The 8,466-nt window shown below is 35.3% G+C and overlaps 1 pseudogene; it reads left to right on the top strand.

Moving 5' to 3' along the window:
* Positions 1-4,586: 4,586 nt before the first annotated feature.
* Positions 4,587-5,681, top strand: LOC147824480 (putative G protein-coupled receptor 160; annotated as a pseudogene).
* The last annotated feature ends 2,785 nt before the right edge of the window (positions 5,682-8,466 follow it).

The raw sequence follows: 8,466 nt of genomic DNA, 5'->3' as shown, positions 1-8,466 counted from the left end.
AATTTCTTACTCTCTAGTCCTTCCTCTTCTGAGGCTCCAGTTACACATCATTCTGCAACCAACAGGCTACAGAAGCTCTTCTTTTTCAGTTTCAACTGCATTTTTTCTTTCTGTACTTCAGTTTGGATGGTCATTCTCACCTACCATGATTTTAAGTTTATTTACTATCAGTGTTTTTAGTTATCCTTCAATGCTTAATCTGTTGTGTCTAAAGTCTTTTTTTTTTGTCTCTTAAACATCATGGATGAATTTTTAAATTATTCAGTGACTCAAATTTTTCACTGTAACTTTCATTTATTTATAGTTTCCACTTCTCTGATAATTAGCCTACTACAAGTATTCACAAAATTTTCCAATAAAGAAGGGTTTTTAATGTTGGTTCCTTGCGCAGAATCTGCTAATTCTTTTCAAGAAATTGTGAGCTATTCCTTCCACACTGTTGGACCTTTGGTTCAGGTCTTTCTTGATCATAGACCCCATCCAGTGGTGACCAATTAGGGCTCTACTGGGTGATCTCAACTCCATGCATTGTGCCTGAGGGCTGGAAAAAACTCTAAACCCAAGAACAAGCTTTTCTTAAATTTAAAAGAAAATCATTTTAGGTTTACTGATCTTGGAAGCCACTGACAGCCACGAGGTAATGAAGGAAGAGATGATTTCCTGTACAGAGAGCCAGAGAGAGAAGAAGGTGGAAAGGTAAAGATAGATAGCACAGCTGAGTCGTAAGGCCATTCCTTGGGACTATTTAGTTTGTTGAAGCCTCTGAATTATTCACTGTGCTCCAAAGTGTCTGAAACGTGGTTTTGAGCTTTTCTATGTGGGTTAGAAAAATTTTGTTTTACCATTTTAAATGATTTTTCCTATGTCAAAAGGTTGTCAGAGATTTCAACAAATGTGATGTGTTTCTTTAGTGCTTTTTCAGTTCATAATTTTCAATATTGCAGTTATTGCATTAGAATAGAAATACGTTAGAGATGTGTGACTATTGAAAGGGATTTTGTCAGTTCTGTAGAAAGCTACTGATATGATTAAAAAGACATTTTATGAAATTTAATATTACTTTTTCATTTTAGCTTATTTTCTAAAGTATTAATTTGATAATCTGTGAGAGTAGGGATAAGATTATATAGAATCACATTTTAATTTTAATACATCCTGATTTATATAGTAAGAGAGTTTCTTATTATTCTATGAAATTTTTAGATTTTAAGAAAATTAGAGACACAGAGGTGTTTTCCTCTGGTGAGAGGCATCATTGTATGGTCCATTGAGCTTGAGGAAAATAACATAAAACTTTTGGATTTCGGCACTTCGTGGAAAGTAAGAGAAGCTGACAGGATTCCTTGTAACACATTTTAGAGTTTCACCAGATTTACTATTAAAATCAGTACATTATTAAGGACATCTACAATTGCACTTATAAACTATTTCTCTATGTCAGAGCTTTGAAAAGCTAGGCACATTTTACTTGGTCTATGTCTCAGTGCTTTAATGTTTTGCTAATATTGAACAATTTAGACAAACTAAAATTTAAAATTATCTCCTAAAATGTTTAAAATTTAAAACTGCAGAAGTTCTAGCTTCACTGAACCACCAGAACTCTATATGAAAAATGAATTTGAGCTAAATAGCGAAAGTTCTCTTTCGTTACAGGCTATATTTTAAGTCAGTTTCCAGAAACTCGATCTTTAACATATTGATGAAGCCTAGGATGAGGATAGTTGTTCATTCCAGTCTCTGTATTTTACTACTTCGCTACCTAGCCGAAGATATCAGATTAGTGGCCCTTCTGACATACACTGATAACTTAGCATAGTATTGTGTATGAATGAACGATTCAGACGCTTAGCTGCAAAATTATATCCTGAGTCTAAGTACTGAGTTTGGAACAAACTTCACCACGCACATTTTGTGTTTAGCAAGATACAATGTGACTGCAGGGGTTGATTAGTGAGGGAATAGATGACAAGTATACAAAGCTGTTCACATTTCAGAAAATTAGATACATTTGGCAATAACTGAAGTAAGCAGTAAAATGCACGGGGGAGAGTATGGCATTGTACTACGTTGATATAAACTGTAGAAAATACTAACATCAAAAAAGACCTGCTGTGAAATAGTAATGGAGATTAAGGAGATACAAAACTACACACATAATTCGATTACAAGAGTGATTAAACCACTTAAGCTATGACTCAGGAAAAATAGAAAAATTAAGGATTCGCTTTGTACAGTTATTTCTTTTTTTAAATGTATGAAACAAGACAAAAAGGAAATAAAAATGTAGGGTATTCTCTATAGATCTTTTGTGATTAAAATAAAACAGCAAAACAAGTACTTTGATATGCCAGTCTGTGTTTTAAAGGATTTCACAATGTATTTATTCCAAAGATTTTTATTGTGGATATATGTTAGTCACTTGACTAGGTACTCATGAGTCAATAACAAATTCAACATATTTTCAAGGTCTGATGTATGCCAAAGCAATATTTTCTAAAAGGTTTCACACAGTAAAATTGTAATTTTTTGTTTAAGTAAATATGACTAGTGGATAATAATTTGTAAATTATAAAAATGACCTGTAGTTGAATGATGAAATGTAAGTAAAATTTAAGCCTCCCTCAATTTAAGGGGGGATTAAACTGCATATACATAGAAGATTTAGTAGCTTATCTTTATCTACATATTGTTCTAGCAGGTTGCAGTGGGTGCTAGTGTGTGAATATATCATCTCAAAATTCATCTTTTGAAACCTAATTACCAATGTGATGATATTAGGAAGAGTGGTCTTTGAAAGCTGATTTTGGCTTGAGCATGGAGACCTCATAAATAGGATGAGATTTCCCATCAGAGTTTAGAGAGACCAGATCCCATCTTCTACTCTGACTGCGCAAATAGAAGGTGCTCTAAGGACATCAAGTCAGCCAGTGTCTTGTTGTACTCCCCACAATCAGTATCATGAGGAATAAATTTCTGTTTATGAACTGTATAGTTTAAGATATTTCATTATAGCAGTGTCACATCTGGGTCCCTGTCAGGGAACCAAAGATGCCACATCTGGGGTACGAGTAAGCACTGCTGCTCTGCTGTCCAAGCAGCCCACTGGGATGGTAAACTCAGCCCCACTAAAAACTCAGAGGGACGCAGTTTAACCAAAGGAAGGAACTTTATTTGTAAAGAGGAAAAGGAAAGAAGAGGACAGCAGAAGACAGACAGCTAACCTGATAAGAAAGAATCAAGGTAGAAGGCTCGGGAAGAAGGACCACTGGCCCTGTGTTGCTGGCTGTTGCGAGAGGGGGTGTCAGAGACCTGCTCCCCAGCACACACCCGGAATTGCCATGCCTGGACTGCCTTCTGGGAACCTCTGTTTAAAGTCATTTCTTCCCATGGTCTATGTGCAGCTTTTTTGTGTGCGTCTGTTTACTTGTCTTTGTCGTACTTTTTGCTTGGGTTATAATTTTGTCAAAAAGTTGAAACATTTCTTGATTCTAATTTAGTAAGTTAACTGGAATCTGTGTTATATTATCATAATTGTCAATTTGTCTCCAGGTAAAATATCTTATTAGCTGAAAATAGTTTTTCTTCAGATGTAATCTCTGTATGCGAGTGATGATAAAATATATCAATATTTACTGTAATCAGTGTGAATTAGTGACTGGCTTTTCCTATGAATTCAAGTGCAGTTTGTGTTAAATTATTCCTCAATTTGTCTCTGTTGCCTTTTAAAACTTTGCATAAAGATTAGATGTTATTTGCCTAAGTAATCATCCAGAAACAGAAATTTAACTGATAGAGAATCAGTAATTAATTGGTGTTATTTTGATCATAAAAATATCCTTCAATTGACTACAGCAGTGGTAAATTGGCTCTACAGAGTTAAGATCTAAGAGTATTAGAGCACAGGACTCTAAAGGTCAGGAAAGCAATGAGAATATTAAGTCTGACCTCAGCTAGTCTTCTGTTCGTGGTTCATAATTGAACAGTGTATTGAAGAATGTGTCATTATTACATTGTATAAAAGAATGAATTCAGAAAGCTAGTCTTCAAAATAACTTCAGTACTGAATGGAAGAGATGGGAAGGAGGGAAGGGAAAGTGGATGAAAAGGGAAATAAGATGTGTTGTGTATATGTAGTGAAATCCAAACAAGAAATGTAAATATTATGTGCTGCAAACATGTACTGATAAAAATAAATTTTAAAAAGTTAGACAAAAGAAGTTAAAGAAGGCGGTGACCTTGCGGCCGGCCAGGTAGGGTCCAAGTATGGGGTGGTTTCTCCTGGAGGAGCCCTGCGAGGAGAGCCAGCAGCTCAACTTCCAGAGATAACCCATACCAGCAAAGGAAAGCTTACAGCATTTTGGCATAGCAAACTGAAACGCAAGGAACCAACAGTGACGTAATTGAAGGCAGTAAAATAAAATAAAATAGGATCATTGGTTAGGAAGACTCTGGAGAGACTCATCTGGTCATTCCACCTAGGCCTCCTCCAAGCAGCACCACTTGGCAGTCGTCAGATTGGCAGCTATGCTTCTGTGTCCTTGTACCACGAACCTGTGATGGAACTTTTTCAGATAAGAAACAGAAAATAAAGTGAAACAGTGTTTTATCATGTATGTTTCAGCAGGTCTTTTTGAATTTTAAAAATATGACATCTTTTTCTTCAGGCAGCTGCTCTTGTCAGAACCCGTTACATCAAACAAATCAGCCTCTAGACGCTACATTTCTGTTGTTCTTGATCATATTTGGGAAAATATTACTAAATATCCTCTCACTAGGAATTAGAAGAAAAAACAGCTCTCAGAATTTTATGGAATGTTTTTGTGTTTCATTAGCATTTGTTGATTTTTTATATTTTGGTAAACATTTCCATTATATCCTATTTCAGGGATTTTGTACTTTTAGGTATTAATTTTACTAAATACCATATCTATCTGACTCTTTGCTCAAATTATTTCCTTTACTTATGGCTTTTTGCATTATCCAATCTTCTTCATATCTTGTATAGATTATTGCCTGAATTTCTCTAAACTCACCAAGCTATCATCTAAATGTCAGAAGGCATTTTATTTCTTTGCAGTAACTTTGATTTGGATTTCAGTCCTTGCTTATGTTTTGGGAGAACCAGGTATCTCCCAAAGCCTGAAGGCACAGAATATTTCTTATCAATATCCTGTCCATGTCAGCATTCAGAGTTACTGCCTGTCACTTTCCATGATGGTAATTTTATTTATGGCTTTTATAACCTCTTGGTCAGAAGTTATCACCTTGGTACAGGCTATTCGAATAACTTCCTATATGAACGAGCCTATCTTGTATTTTCCTTCTTCATCCCTCCCTAGTTACATTGTAAACTCTAAAAGAATACTCTTGCCCAAGCTCATTGTCTGTTTTCTTGGTACCTGGTTACCATTTGTACTGCTTCAGGTATTCATTCTTTTACTTGAAGTACAGATTCCTGGATATATTAAGTTGAACATTCCCTGGTTGTACTTTGTCAGTAGTTTTCTCATTGGCACCATTTGTTGGTTTAATTGTCACAAGCTGTATTTAAGAAATACCTCATTACCCATAGATCCATTTGTCAACTGGAAATGCTGCTTCATTCCACTTACAATGCATAATTTTGGACAAATTGAAAAGCCTATAGCAATAATAATTTGTTAATATGTTGCCATCTTAAAACTAAATCAATTACAGTAAAAATCATAATCGTAGAAACAGGAGAGAATGGTGACTCAAGACATATGAAAAACTGGCACTAAACTGAAGCTCTTTTTCCCCTCTAACCTTTTATACTTTTCCAGCATACTTTTGGGGTTATGATATAGTTTATTGAATGTTTTCTTTTAAAAACAAAATAATGCCAAGAGGTTCTTATGCCTATTCAGGACTGCTATATAAATAAATTTGTTATTAATACAAAAGTGAAATAAATTAACATTTGAACAAACTGATGTTTTGTTGCCCCAAAAAACTGGATACAAAATGTTATATAAATCTGAGATTTTACCTACTTTAAAATATGAATTTAAACATTTTATCATATTTAAAAACTAAAAACCATTTTCTTAAAATGGTGTGGTATAAACTTTAAGAGGGAGATTAGCTCATTTAAAATTTAGCTAATTTTTTAAAATATGAAAATATTTGTGGAAGAAGAGAGTTTCATTTGCTCACCCTATGGAAATGAGAGTAGTGAGTAGGTTATCTTACCATGACATACTGTATTTATTTTCATTTTTATGTCGCATAATTGCATATCGAATCATAACCATACTAGTACTTTATCACACTGTAAAAGCAAAACAGTTTCTCAGCTGTGAGGCTGAGATTTGGGGCTGGATAATTATTTGTTGTGGGGGGCTGCTCTCTTCACTGTAGGGTGATTAGCAGCATCCAACATCCCTGCCTTTTGTCTTGATGGTAGTAGCACCTCCTGCCCCAGTGGTGATAGTCAAAATGTCTCTACACATTATCAGACCTCGCCTGGTCGGTGAGCATAACTGGCCAAGTTAAGAACCCCTGGAGTAAAACAATGAGTGGCAGAATAATCTGATCATTTTATGAATCAAGCTATGTAGATATTTTGATTTAATCACCACTTACAGATACTAAAATATATTGTTTAAATGTAAACAAAAAGAAGTTAAAGAAGAATTTTATGAGTGATCAAAAAGAATGAGAAAGTCTGAGTGTGAAGATTCTTGAAACACTTTCTTTTCCCTTTTGGTTTAACATTGGTTATGAATTAGATGTGATTTCAGTTCATTTTTAACACCATATTATTTGGGGAATTTTGGCTAACCTTTGAAAAATGATCTACTCAACTCTTGTTAGTTGTGTTCAGCTTGTTTGAGCGCCAGGATACTATTCAGAAGTCCGTATCTCAGCAAGAGACAGATGGAGGAGGAACAAGGACAATCTCCTACTGGTACTTGTGCCAGAAATAACAGCAAAATCTTCCCTCAAAATAAGAACAATAAGCTTAATGCAATTTAATATTCAAAAAAGCATCATTTATGATTTCACAGACCTTAAGAAAAGCCCTACAGTAAATGTTATACTTAAGAATAATGACCCTATTTATACAACACATCATTTGTAACAGCAACTTCCGAGTTGACTCTTAGCACTTGAAACTTTTACAAAACAGATGAACATTGGATTCAATCAACAAAATGCCACAGGAATTGCATTAGTGAGCTTTTCCATTGCTGGACACAGTACTGTATCTAACACCTATACCTTGAAAGAGAGGTTTCATTTGGCTCAAATTTTAAGGGCATTTTAGTCTCTGATCAGCTGGCATCAAGGCAGAAATAATATGGCAGAAGGCCTAGTGGAGGAAAGCTTCTCAGTTCATGGGGAGTGAGAAGCAGAGCAGGCAAACAATGCCAGAGAGGAGAGGGCAGCAGGCCAGGCAGAAGAACCATGGTCAGGTCTCCCTCATCCACCCAGAAGAGTGCACTGCCAATCCTCAGGGTGCCACTCAAGATGCCTAAGTTGAAAAATCAACCTTGGCTTTTACAGGTATTATTTTCTTCACTGCAGGATGTATACAAATAAAATAATTTGTGGGATTCACTCATCACAAATTTAGAGTGTTTCAACTTCATTAATGACCTCTGTCTTATCCCTTTATGTCTGGGGTATGAAAATATAATTTAAATATGAATTAAGCACCTTTGATTTCTGAAGCATGGTCCTAGCAATGATGTACTTAGAAAAATAAATACCAGTGATCCATAGTAAAACATTTAATGCACTATATATTTTGTGCTAAATGACGCAAGTGGAAAGATTAACTTGAGTTGTGACAGATGAAAAATTCTCGATGTCCAGGACCCTTTTTCGCAGGTATGCCCAGTATGGAATTTCAGGGTAAAATGATGGTGCATTCAGAATGAGCAGACATGTCTTCATTCTTACGCTTTTTTAAAGGAAGACAAACTTTAAGTATAAATGGATGTTTATAGTTCATAGAATCACATGGATGTGTTCTGTGTAAGTGTAATTATGTGGGCCATCATTGTATTTGTTTGCTTCAAAAGATTTTACATCTGAGTACTCTTATGAGCACGTAGGAAAGATTTATAATGAAGGACCTGAATAGATAAAATTCTAGCAAGCAAAGTATTTATTTCAATGTACCATGTGAATAAATATTAAAATTAATATATTGTGTAGTGTAGAAAAATAATATGCAGTATGATACACAACATGCGATATGGAGTATAGGAATATTAGTACTAATTAATGATAATCAATAAAGATTTACAAAGGTGTTTGGACCGGGAGGGCTCTAACTCTGTTTGTGGATTAGTCCATGAAGGAGATCACAATGCGGAGGCAGTTCTGGGGGACAATGAGAATTCGTCACCTTAGGAGCAAAGGAGTGTTCCGGGCGGGCATGGCCTTCAGGACTCTACCTGGTCCCTGACCTCCTTCCTCTCTGGCTCTTTTCAA

This window comes from Heterocephalus glaber, unplaced genomic scaffold (genome assembly GCF_053883595.1).
Source record: "Heterocephalus glaber isolate CG9 unplaced genomic scaffold, H.glaber_assembly_v1.0 deba00001538, whole genome shotgun sequence".
Taxonomy (NCBI): Eukaryota; Metazoa; Chordata; class Mammalia; order Rodentia; family Bathyergidae; genus Heterocephalus; species Heterocephalus glaber.
This window is presented reverse-complemented; position numbering and strand designations above follow the sequence as displayed.